The 12,085-nt window shown below is 44.3% G+C and overlaps 1 protein-coding gene across 1 annotated transcript in view; it reads left to right on the forward strand.

The window, feature by feature from the left end:
• Positions 1 to 12,085, forward strand: part of LOC122793178 (guanylate-binding protein 1-like) — a 2,019,684-nt gene that overhangs the window by 1,761,893 nt on the left and 245,706 nt on the right. The window lies entirely within an intron of this gene.

A 12,085-nucleotide genomic window follows, 5' to 3' on the forward strand; every position in this document is an offset into this window, starting at 1 on the left:
CATATGTTGAACTCTGCAGCCCATCACATTTGTGGATGAGTGTGAACTTCAACAAATATCTCCTGTTTATGGTTGTGTGTTCTGTGTCATGTTGTGTAGTTACTGTCCAAATGCTTTGTGTGAACACAACAGGGATTATACTGTGCCTGCAGGTTTTGCATGGGATACTTTGCATACAATTGTCAACATCCGTTCATACTGACCTAACACTGTAGTACTGTATAGTGTAGTGGTTCAGTACTTTCACTGTGGTAGACAGTATCCTGGGCTTTAGTCCTATCACTGCTTTACATTTCCATAGTGAGCACAACAGCCTGGTTAGGGTCCAGTTGTGCACATCTGACCATGTTGCATTATGTTCAGATATTAACTACTTACAACAGCCTCGTCCAACATCAGTAGTGTATTCCACAACATAGGTGTACATTGGCAAACACTACCGATGTGCCCTAGGCCATTTCTAATGCTAGTCAGAGAGTGTGTTTGTCCTTCAACACATTGTAAGTGTAGTTTGCCATGACATATGTCATGTTTAGTATACTGTGCCTCTGTCTACCCGTGACATAACAGTGATACCCAGGGTAAACCTACCATCTCCCATCCACTCATTAAGATTCCTGTTGAGGAGAATCAACGAGTGACTCTATGGATAACCTGTACTGGTAGTTTACTCATGCGTGGGGTGGCTTCTGTGTTATGGATAATGCAGTACAGCTTGTCCTATGTATGTCAGTGCTGGGGTTCAGGTCTCTCATGTGCATAGCTCACTGGCATTCAGATTGTACAAGGTGCAGCATGTTCATTGATTCCAGCTTGGACATGGCTTTCTACATCAGGCACAGCTTGCGTCTGGGTGGCCAGCATGGCAGTGTGTGGAGTTGCACTCTGTTTAATCAGGCAACACATTACATCTGTTCAAGCTCTTTGATACTCCTGGTGAGGTACTGTTGTGGACTTTACAGTTGATGGAGGTGTCTGCTGAGGTACACCCCACAGGGGCTGTTGTAGTCAATTGTAACGCTGATGAAGGATAACTGCAGAACCACAATGACCTTCCCTTATCTAGATGTCATAACCTTCATGATTAGGTTGGTATATGGATTGTTTCTGTTCACACTACAGCCACATGTTTGTCCAATGCAGGATATCTATCACCTTGTGTACCCAGGTCTGTCATTACATGTTAAGTATGTAATGGGTTAACACCTATGTGGTAATTGGTGGTCACTTACTGTATATCCACAGAGGTTGACTATACAGTTTTCTCCATTTAACTTGCTGACATGGCTATGGCACCAGTTGTCTGTTTCTATGTGGCCCTTTTGTGGGATGCTTGTGTCAGCTGGAGTGTCAGATATGTTGGGCAGTTTGTAGTCCTCTGCAAACATGTTCAGGCACAGTCCTTACATGTTGGCCTGTACCTATGGGGCATATATACCAGACGGGGAAGGTCCCAGGACCAAGCTTTGTGGGATACCTGTTATATGTGGCTTGTAGTCTGACATGGCTGCAGCATGTCTGACCATGTCAGTTCTGTTGTTGGTCTGGTTTGCAACCCCTCTAGTGACATAGGGGTGTATATATAAGCTGGTGAGCATATCTATATTGAACACGTAGGGTATTGTATGGAAGGCTTTGCAAGGTCCAGCTACGCTGCGTGGACCACATTGCCCTCATCAGTGACCTCAATTACTGTTTCAGCTGAGTCACACATGTTTAGGGGCAGGGTCTGCACTTAATAAACCCACACTGGGTAGGGTCGGGTGTCAATAGATCCCCAATATCTTTATGTCTGCAGTACATGCTGATCCTTTCCATAGCTGTGCAGACCAAGCTTCTCAGGATTCTGTGGTGGTTGTTTTTAGTATCCATTCAGGCGACACCTTTCTTGAGAATGACCACTGTTGTTATACACTGCTCTTTGGGTACATATCCTGTGGTAAGGCTGACATAATGTCAGGGAGGCAGCAGTCTGCTGGGAAAGATATTTTGCATTATGGGGGAGGTTTGCACTGCACCTGTCAGGATGTATGTTGGCAATACGTGTGTGTGTTTGGTATGTTGTTTGTAATATTTGTGTGATCCAGAGCATATCTGGGAATTCACAACACGCTTCCTACCATCAGTTGCAGCAGCCTTGGGATTATCCTTAGTGTCCTGTACAATTTGTATCATAATAGGTTCATAGGTTCATACTAGGCTATCCACCCTAGGGCATTTGTAAGCCTAGCCACAGTGTGTGTGGCTTTTGCCACCCCTTGCTATGTGAATATTATGGCCATTTATGATTTACTTAGCTGTGCCTCTGTCTGGACATGACACAGTAAAGACCCCCAGTGTACATCTACAATTATCCATCCATTTTGCCAACTTCCTGTTGAAGAGTGTCAGTGAGGGGCTCTGCCTAACATGTAGTGGTATTCTGTTCCAGGGTGTGGAGAGCCTCAGGGTTAGGTATCTGTCCCTCCAGCACATCCTGTTTCATTATGTGTTGAGGTTGACATCTCTGACTCACACAGCTCTGATGGCTTTGAGTTTTCTGGGGTGGAGCATGTCCATTACTTCTGTGTTGGACATGGACTTGTACAACAGACATACAATGCCTCTGTGTAGGCTGTATGTGACTGCATTCAGCTGTGGTGTCTACAGCCAGGCAGCATATGACATATATTTGAGACCCTTTCTAACTCTTGGTGAGGTACCTTTGAGGTCTTTCTAACTGCTGCAGGTGCCAGGTAATGTACATCCCGAATGAGGCATTGTACTACATTATGGGTCTGATAAGGGAACAGTATAGGGGCACAATGACCTTTGTTGACGTAGATGTGACTCCTTTCATGATACAGTGTCCAATATAGACAGTCTTCCTCGCCAGATTGGCAATGTGACTGTCACATAACAGGTTACTGTCCACTTGTGTCACTTTGTCCCTGATTACTCCTTCCATACATAATGCTTTACCACCTATGTGGTAATTTGTGTGTACCTTGTTTTGTATTTGGTGGTACATTCATACTGTCCACTGTCTTCAGGACAGCGGGGTGGGGTTCCTGTGTGTGAGAGTGTGGTCTGTAGCATGCTACAGACTGTACAGCAGTCTTGCCTACGGTTAGTTGCACATGGGTGGACTGCAATGACGTAAGCATTATCAGTTAACTGGATGTATAGGTGTCTGTGCTGAATATGGATACTCACCCTCCTTTTATGTTTTGTTCCATGTTTTGTGACCATAACACATGATATGTGGTATTACCTGGTAGTGCTGGTGTGCTTTCACGAGGCTTGCAGCAGGTTTCTATCACTGGACAGACATCGATGTTCTCCATACTGGGGAGGGCCTCAGGAGCATGCATAGTGAGGTTTACACGTCTGGCATTGATCAGCATTACCCTTCTGTTTCTTTCCAGTTTTGTTTTCTATGGTGGTGGGTTAGTCTTTTCGGCCTTGCCTACAAAAGGATCTCTGTAGGTTGCAACAGCCTTAGGCAATATCCAGATGCCCATGGGTAACAGGTGCAAGCCATCCCTGGAACAGCAGCATGTCTCACTATGGAGTCACCTATTACAACTGTATCAGGCATGTTGTTTCTCCTTCTGTCCTGTGACTGTTTGGCACACCAGCTTTGTGTACTATGTGTTACATGTGCTATGTCTGGCGGTTGTTTTATTGGGTGTCTGCTTTGGAGGCTTGTGTTGGTGTTGTGTGTTTGTAATTAGGGCCTCTGGGAATGTTTTTGTGTTTATGTGTTTGGTTTACAGTCGTTGTAGGTCTATGTGGGACTGGGTTTGTGGTGTATGTGGTTACCTTCTCCTCCTGACTAGTTTTGACAGTACTGATTTGGGGTGCTCAGGCTCGGTTTGGCTACCTGGTTGCGTCTATCACATATATTTGTATTTATTGGGGTGAGTTGTTGTTGTGTGTGTACTTGGGACAGGTGTCACATTGCCTCTGGATTCACAGATTCTACTTGTGTTGCCTGGCCTTAGTGGATTGTATGTGTGGACACATTTTATTGCCATACTAGTGATCACTGATTACTTCACTTTTTATGTTTGATCTATCATGTGGTAGCTTCCTCATTCTCTTCAATGGTTTAGTAATTGCTGGAGTCCAGCATGCCAGATGCCTGGGTATATGGCATTGTGTCTTGTTGTTATTTGTGATTGCAGACTCCAAGCACTCTTGGCTGTGTTCATGGAATGCCTGTATAACATGTTCTGCAGTGTGTCCCATATTCTGGACTTGCACAGGGCCTTTCATGGATTCCACATTGGTTTGTAGGGGTGCAAGCTATGCTTTATACATGTGTTTCACTGTGGTATTCTGGCCAGGGACTGGGGTCGGGATGTGTAACTACAGTGTGATTACTCTATGGTCTGGTCTTACCAGTGAGGGATACACTTCTCATCTTGACATCCAGTACACATATTTCTGATTATCACATCCAGTATGCTTACCCCTCTTGTGGAAGTGTTACATTTTGCATGTCCATTTTGTTTGATGGATTCTGGGAAATTTTCTACAAATGTGTCGGTGCTAGTATAATACAAAGAGTATAGTGACAAACTTCTCAAAAGCTGACTTCACACTTCTTCAGATTGAGATGGTATCCTTTAAGCCCACTGGGTCAGTGGAAACCACAACACACAATGGTGACTCCTTCACAAACGCTTTCTACGGACATCTCCAAGAAAGCATGGACCATGCAATCATAAATAAAACCAAGACACTCTCCACCAAGGGAAAGTGGCCTGTCTGGTGGACCCCAGCCATAAACGAACTGTATCACAAAAGAAGGATACTAATGCAAAACAGAGCTAAATCTCCTAAAGGGAAGGCAGCTGTGATCAGCACTAGTAAAAAGCTACATTCTCTTATAAAGACATCCAAGGTCAACTTTGAGACAAAAATCACCAAAGACAATAAAGATAACCACAATGCCTTCTTCAGTTATGTCAGAAACCTGGGTGGGAACCCTCAGATATGCTAAGAGTTGGTACACAACAAAATAATTTTCAGTGACCCGACAGATATTGGCAACATTCTGGCAGACAGGTTCAGTGCAATTTTCTCCCTCCCTCACCCCCAAAAGACGATAGTTATCACAGCTGAATGTAACCTCACTGTCATCTCAGATGTCCATGTGAGAGCCGCACTCAGCAAAGACAAAAACACAGCATCAATGGGAGCTGATGGTATCCCCAGTTGCGTGCTACGTGAACTCCAAGAGGATCTAAACCCGTATATAAAAATGATATTTAACCTTAGCCTTGCTACAGGATATGTACCTGAACACTGGCATGCAGCAACAGTGGTCCCACTCCACAAAGGAGATGCCTCCACAGACCCTGGGAACTACCACCACACAAGCTTAACCAGCCTTGTCTGCAAAGCTATGGAAAGAGTCATTATGGAGCTCTTAAACAGAGACATTGGTGACCTACAGACTCTTGATCCCACCCAGTTCAGCTTTGTAAAGGGCAGATCCTGCCTTTTGAACCTAGTTGACTATTTTGAAACTGTCAGTAGGGCCATTGATGAGGGCTAAGCGGTCCACACAGCCTACCTGCACTTGGCTAAGGCCTTTGACACAATACCCCACTCAGGCATCATAGACAAGCTCAAAAGCTGAAATATAAATCCATATGTCACAGGATAGGTTGCAAAATGGCTAAAAAACAGAACCCATAAAGTCGACATTGCAGATGCCTTGTCAGATTCAAAGCCAGTCACAAGTGGTGTCCCACAGGAATCTGTCCTGGGACCCCTCTTATTTGGCATTTACTTTTCAGATGTGAAAGCAAACATAGGAGGGTTGTGGCTGACACAGTTTGCAGATGACTGCAACCTAGGCACCATAGTGAATACATCAGCCGACACACACATCCTACGGAATGCCCTCACAAAAACAGATAGCTGGTGCCGGAATCATGGCCTGAAACTGAATGCAACTGATGTGTAGTCATCCCCTTTGGGAGGAACAAAGTACCCACAAATTAACACACAGACAGCAACCCACTGAGCACAGAAAAAAAAATCAGACACCTGGGGACTCATGTAGATAGTGACCTCTCGTTTGACACCCATGTTGCCAAAGTGGTTAGAAAGACTTTCTATCTTGCCCACCTTATCATGAAGGGTTTTCCATCCAGATCAAAGGAGGTCATTGTACCCCTATACTTCTCCCTTATCAGGCCCATGATTGAATACAAAGCCCCATTTGGTATGTACCTCACCCAGCACTTGCAACAGCTGGAGAGACCCCAAAAGTACCTTACCAAGAGGATCAAGGGTCTACAACACATGTCATATGCTTCCAGACTAAAGAAAATTCAGCTCTATTCAGTAGCATACCGCCTACTTACAGGTGACCTATGCTTGACATACAAGACCATGTCCAATCAGGATTTGATGGACATGCTCCACTGCAAGCAATCCAAATCCACCAGAACCATGAGAGCTAAAGATTTGAACCTCAGCACATACATGTATAGGACATGCTGGAGGGACAGATTCATAACTCAGAGGCTTCTTACACTCTAGCACAGAATCCCAGTTCATGTTAGACAGAGTCCCTCACTGACTCTCTTCAAGAGAAATCTGGACAAGTGGATGTGAGATCATAGGTTTACCCCAGGGTTCCTCCCTGTGTCACTACTAGACAGAGGCACAGTCAATTAATTCAATTAAGTAAAGGGGTCATAATGTGTCACTACTAAGTCAGAGGCACAATATTTGGAATCTATTCTGTACACTTATTACCACTATAAGTGGTGGCAATAGCCACATCACTATGGCTAGGCTTATAAATGCACTAGGGCAGATAGCCTAGTAGTAAACTATGAAACTATGAAACTATGGTGTATGTGTAGGTATTTTCAGTCAAGCAATATAATGTGGTTTGTGGGGCTTGATATCTTCATGTATTCCAACATAGGCCTGGTGCAGTTCCTGCTATTAGGACAGTGGTCTGCAGCAAGCTATATAGTGGTAGGCAGTTTTAGCCATTGGTATTTGACCATGGCTAATCCATGCTGCTTCTTGTTGTGGTACCAACATGGGGGTGTGGTCATTTATTGCTAGTCACCCTCGTTTTGTAGCTTGTTCCATGTTTTGCAGCTGTACATCACTGTATGAGGTGTGACCTGGTAGTGTTAGGGTGCTGATGTGGGCTTTGACCCAGTTTTCTATTACAGCACTGATATCTACATTGTCTATACTGTGTGCGTTTACACTGCACGCATCTTGCTGTTTATACTTCTGGCATTGGGTAGCATTACATCTAGGTTCCTATCCCTTGTGGTACCTATGAAGGTGGGTTTGTGTTTTTCTGGTTCATGATTGGTGAGGGTGGATGTTAGTCAGGGTCCTCAGGTGTGCATATGGTACATGGTGTTACATTACTTAACATATGGCATTCATGCTTCAGGTGGTGCTGCAGGGCTGCCTCTGTTGGATGCACATACTACACTCCCTGTACATGTTTGGAAGCAGGTTGTGTCATGTTAGGCGTCCCTGTTACTATATGAGTGAGTCGGAGAGGGTATCAGTACCAGTGTTCCTACTGAGCCAGTGTATGTGCTATGCGTTGCCTCTTTGCCAAGGCCAGGGCATACTGGGCACGCCTCCTTCTGCCTACTGGGGCAAGGTCAGGTTGTTCCTCCTCCGAGTCACCCTCTGCCTGTGGTGGCCTTGGCAATGGTGGGTGTATGTTTGGCCCAGCCCTATGCTGGTCCTGCTGCAGCTGTTTCCGCAGGATCATATTATGTAGCATAGCACATATCATGATCGTTTGGGTACATGTAGTTGGTGTGTACTGCAAGACTCCACCAGATATGTCCAGACACCGGAACCGTGACTTGAGCAGCCCAAACACACGCTCTATGACATTACGTGTTTGTGCGTGTGCCTCATTATGGCGTTCCTGTTCAGGTGTGTGTGTGCATTTCTGATGGGTGTCATCAGCCACAGCTCAAGTGCATAACCTGCATCCCCCACTAGGTGTCCATGTGGGAAGTCCCCACTGGCAACTGATTGGTACAGCTGCGTCAGATGCCAGATGTGGGAATCGTGGTAGCTCCCAGGGCAGCCAGCACACACATTCATTATTATGCCCTGGGCATCACACACGACCTGGCAGTTGATGGAGGGGAATCCCTTGCGGTTAATGTAGGCCCTACCCCGCTCACCGGCTGGTGCTGTGATGCGTATGTGCGTGCAGTCTATTGCACCCAGTACCTCAGGGTATCCCGCTATTTGCTGGAAGAGACACATATTGCTGGCCACAACCTCACGGGCATTAGGGAAATATACATGATCACTGACATGTGCTGACATGGCATCCAGGAACTGGTGCAGTACCCTGGAGGCTGATGCCTGTGATATCCCCATCATATTACCAGTTGGTCTCTGGAAGGTACCTGTTGCTAGTATTCTTAGGCCAACACATACCTTGGTTTCCACTGGGATGGGTTCCCCTCTGTTGGTTCTGTGTGTGAGACGTGGCCTGCACAGCTCAACAATTTGCTGTAGAAGGTCTCTGTCCACTCTGTAGCGCTCTACTATCTCCAGCTCATGTAACCCATGGTAGGTGACCCTGGGCCTGTATACTCTTCTCCTTCTCCTCACTCTGGGTTGTCTGTCAGCATCTGCATTGTCACCACCCTCAGCAATTCGCCTATGCCTGATTATAACAGCTATGGCAGCCCCTAGCATTTCTGCTCTGAGTTCAGCTTTTTTTGTTTTCAATTCTGATAGCTTACTCCTTTCTTGCAGTATCTCTTGAGAGAAACACCCTGCACTGCTGTTTGCAGTGTTTTAAGTGCTGGGTTGGGCTTCTAGTCTGCCTGTGTAATTGCCTGCTTCTAACTGTTATCACCAATTAACTCCAGCAGTATTCTCTGACAGCTTCCTTGTAATCTGGTTGTTTCCTTTTTCCTCTCTGTTTCCTCAGGGGGAGAAATGTGCACACCAGCATAAGCACGCTCACAGTGACTTAAACGCGCACACACATACTTACACGGTTTGGACTTGGCTGATTCATGGTAAAACGCGCGCACACAGCCTTATACATCAGGCAACAGGCTTCCTGATGTTTACATTGCCTTACACACGTGCACGCCCGCGCAAACCGTTTTAAACGGTTTGTGACACGCTCCCACATGGTGAACCTGCCTTACAAGTGCGCACACGCGCGCATGCACGTATATCAAGAAAGTTTGAGTGTAGGGATAGTGTACACCCTCTATTTCTTGACTTTCCTAGTGTTCTGTTGGGACACACCTCTCTCCCTGATGTCTGTCTGTCATCTGTCATGTTACACTGCTCTCCAATGTGATGCATTTACTTCTATCATTTCCCCCCCGTGATGTCACCTACCTCTTACTCTATTCCTCCCCCTTCTGTAACTCTTACACTACTCGAAAAGTGCTCATTAGCTATGTGGTAGTGTGATTCAGTATTGTAACCCTCATTTACATAGGATTGCCTAGTAATGTTTAGTTACATCTCTTACACTGAGCTTCCCCCCCTTGGCAACCACTACACGGTGGCCATATTGTTTTTAGTCTGCTAGTCCCTGCATTGTCATTCCATGTACTATATAAAACCCACAATTGTGGGCTTATAAGCTTCAGTTTTCACTTTTAGGCAGCGCACCCTGTTTGCACGGGTGTGCGCTGCAGTTAAACATCAAAATCCCCCGAAAAAAAAATGTTATTTTAAATAATTTTGCATCACTTTTTAATGCCAATGGCCACATATTTGGCCATTGGCATGCTAGATGACACATATGCAACCTTTATTTGGAGCTGACATAGCTCCATTGTAAATTTTGCAGAAATGTACTCAGTTGTCAGCTGAGTACATTTCTGCAGCTAAAATGTCCGTTACACGGACTGGTTTGGGCTTCCTGGATCGCTCAAATACCTCATTTGCATATCTTTGAGCTGCAAATGAGGTATTGAGCATTTCCACGCCCAGTCCGTGTAAGAGACATTTTAGCTAGTCTCTTACATGGAGGTTTGGGCTGTTCCTGGATCGGGAGGCTTACACTACTCTTAAACTCCGTGTAAGCCTTCGTGAATCCTGCCCATAGTTTTATCTGTTAATAACTGATATAACATTTTAAAAAGTCTTCAGCTTACAGTAAGTGCCTGCACCAGAACTTCTAACGAAACACACATACAATATGTCTGAGTAAAGTATACAAAGCTGAGTATGGACATTTAAAATTGAACTCAATAACAGAGCACTGGGAAACATCAGATAAATTAGTCAATCAAGCTATTTTAAAATAAAACCACGACCTCCGCACAAACTTCTACAAAGTTTATCAATGCTTAACTAGAATCCCCACATATTCATCCAAAACATAGGACTAACTTTGTAGAAGTGTGCAAAGCTTGTGGTTTTATTCTAAAATAACTCGATTCAGTACTTTATCCAATACTTCCAGGCACCCTGTTGTTATTGAGTTTGTCTGGTCTGCTTTGGGACACATTTAAAGATGCACTATATGCAATATTTTATAAATGTATATGCATCACAGATAAAGTGATTTTGCTACTGACAGACTTTCAGCGTATCAGCAACATACACAAACCTACTCTCACACATTAACACACGCACACACTTCATCTCTCATACAAACAGAGCAGCTAATTTATATTCCATATACACACACACACACACACACACACACACACACACACACACACACACACACTCTTTCTCTCTCATACAGACATGAACGGCTTAAATTACACATAGACACATGCACACATACACTTACCTGCTTTCTAAACCAAATGGCTACAGGCAGACACGAGGACTTGGCTCATTTATTAAAGGAACTGCTAGTTTAAATAACACGCAGGCCAGAAGAATGTATTTAGGTCCATGCTGGCATCATGATGCATGCATGTTTAAGTTCCTCCTTAAAGTAACAGATGCTTGTACCGCGAGGTAAAGACTTTTTTTTTTTAAAGTCTCCTAGCCAACCTGCAGCTGTAAGGTGGAGGGCGCTCACCCCCTCGCGCGCTATGGTTCATGCTTCCAGTTATGAGCCGAGAAGAATGCAAACTTTATTAATTAAAATAAATAAATAAATACATAAATAAAAAGAGCGCTGTTTACAAGGTCGGCCAGTACGGCGCCCTAGGCGGTCACCTAGTTCGCCTATGCCTAAGGCCGGCCATGCCCTTTTGTCGACCCATATTCTATGAAAATCACTTCCGCAATTTGCTGAGTTTTCCAAGGCCAAAGAAACAATTGCCTCACAGCACAAAGGAACTCACAACTAAATAAATCAAACCCACCCAAATGGTGGACTTTACCCCCCTCCCCACCCCCCAACTATATATTACCAACTCTAAGATTACACTACAGTGGGTCAAAGGGAAAGTTGTGTAGTTGGCCAACTACTTCCTTGCCCTTGGAAAATTCAGCAAATCACAGTAATGATTTTCACTGAATACGGGTTGACAAAAAGGTGTTCACTGTAAATAACTTTCAGCAAACTAATATAGACCCACCTCAACTACTGCATGTAGTCATATTGAAGGTTACAGTATATGGTGACTACACACATCATTTATTTCCTATCTTAGCTTTATAAAAAATACTGATGTAAAGCAAGACAATGAAACATCATAGCTGACATAAAGGCTGTAGCTGGCTCATTAACATAGTGTGATAGTGAAGTTTTACCAGTGGCAATTGTAGCATGTTTTACCATTTTTTACAAATTAATTTTCTAAGCAGTTCCCTAAAAGCTGCTTAGAGTTGTTGTCTTTCGGCTTTTCCCAGTTAGGGGTCAGAGTAATGGTTCAAATATGGCATACTGCTTGAGATGACCAATATCTTTTGAACTAGGATATCTTAACACTTGGATTCATGCTATGTACAAGAGACAGAAGGAGGGAAATAACAGAGTATATTTTTGCTGGAGTAAAATATACTATGGAAGGGATTAGTAATAGTGAAGAAAAAAGACTGAAATAATGACCTTGAATTGGGAATAGTAAACGAGGGATCCATTCTAAATAGTTAAGGTATACAGATATCTGATGAAGAAAAGGATGAT

This window comes from Protopterus annectens, chromosome 1.part0 (assembly GCF_019279795.1).
Source record: "Protopterus annectens isolate FY-2018-M chromosome 1.part0, PAN1.0, whole genome shotgun sequence".
In the NCBI taxonomy this organism is placed as follows: Eukaryota; Metazoa; Chordata; order Ceratodontiformes; family Protopteridae; genus Protopterus; species Protopterus annectens.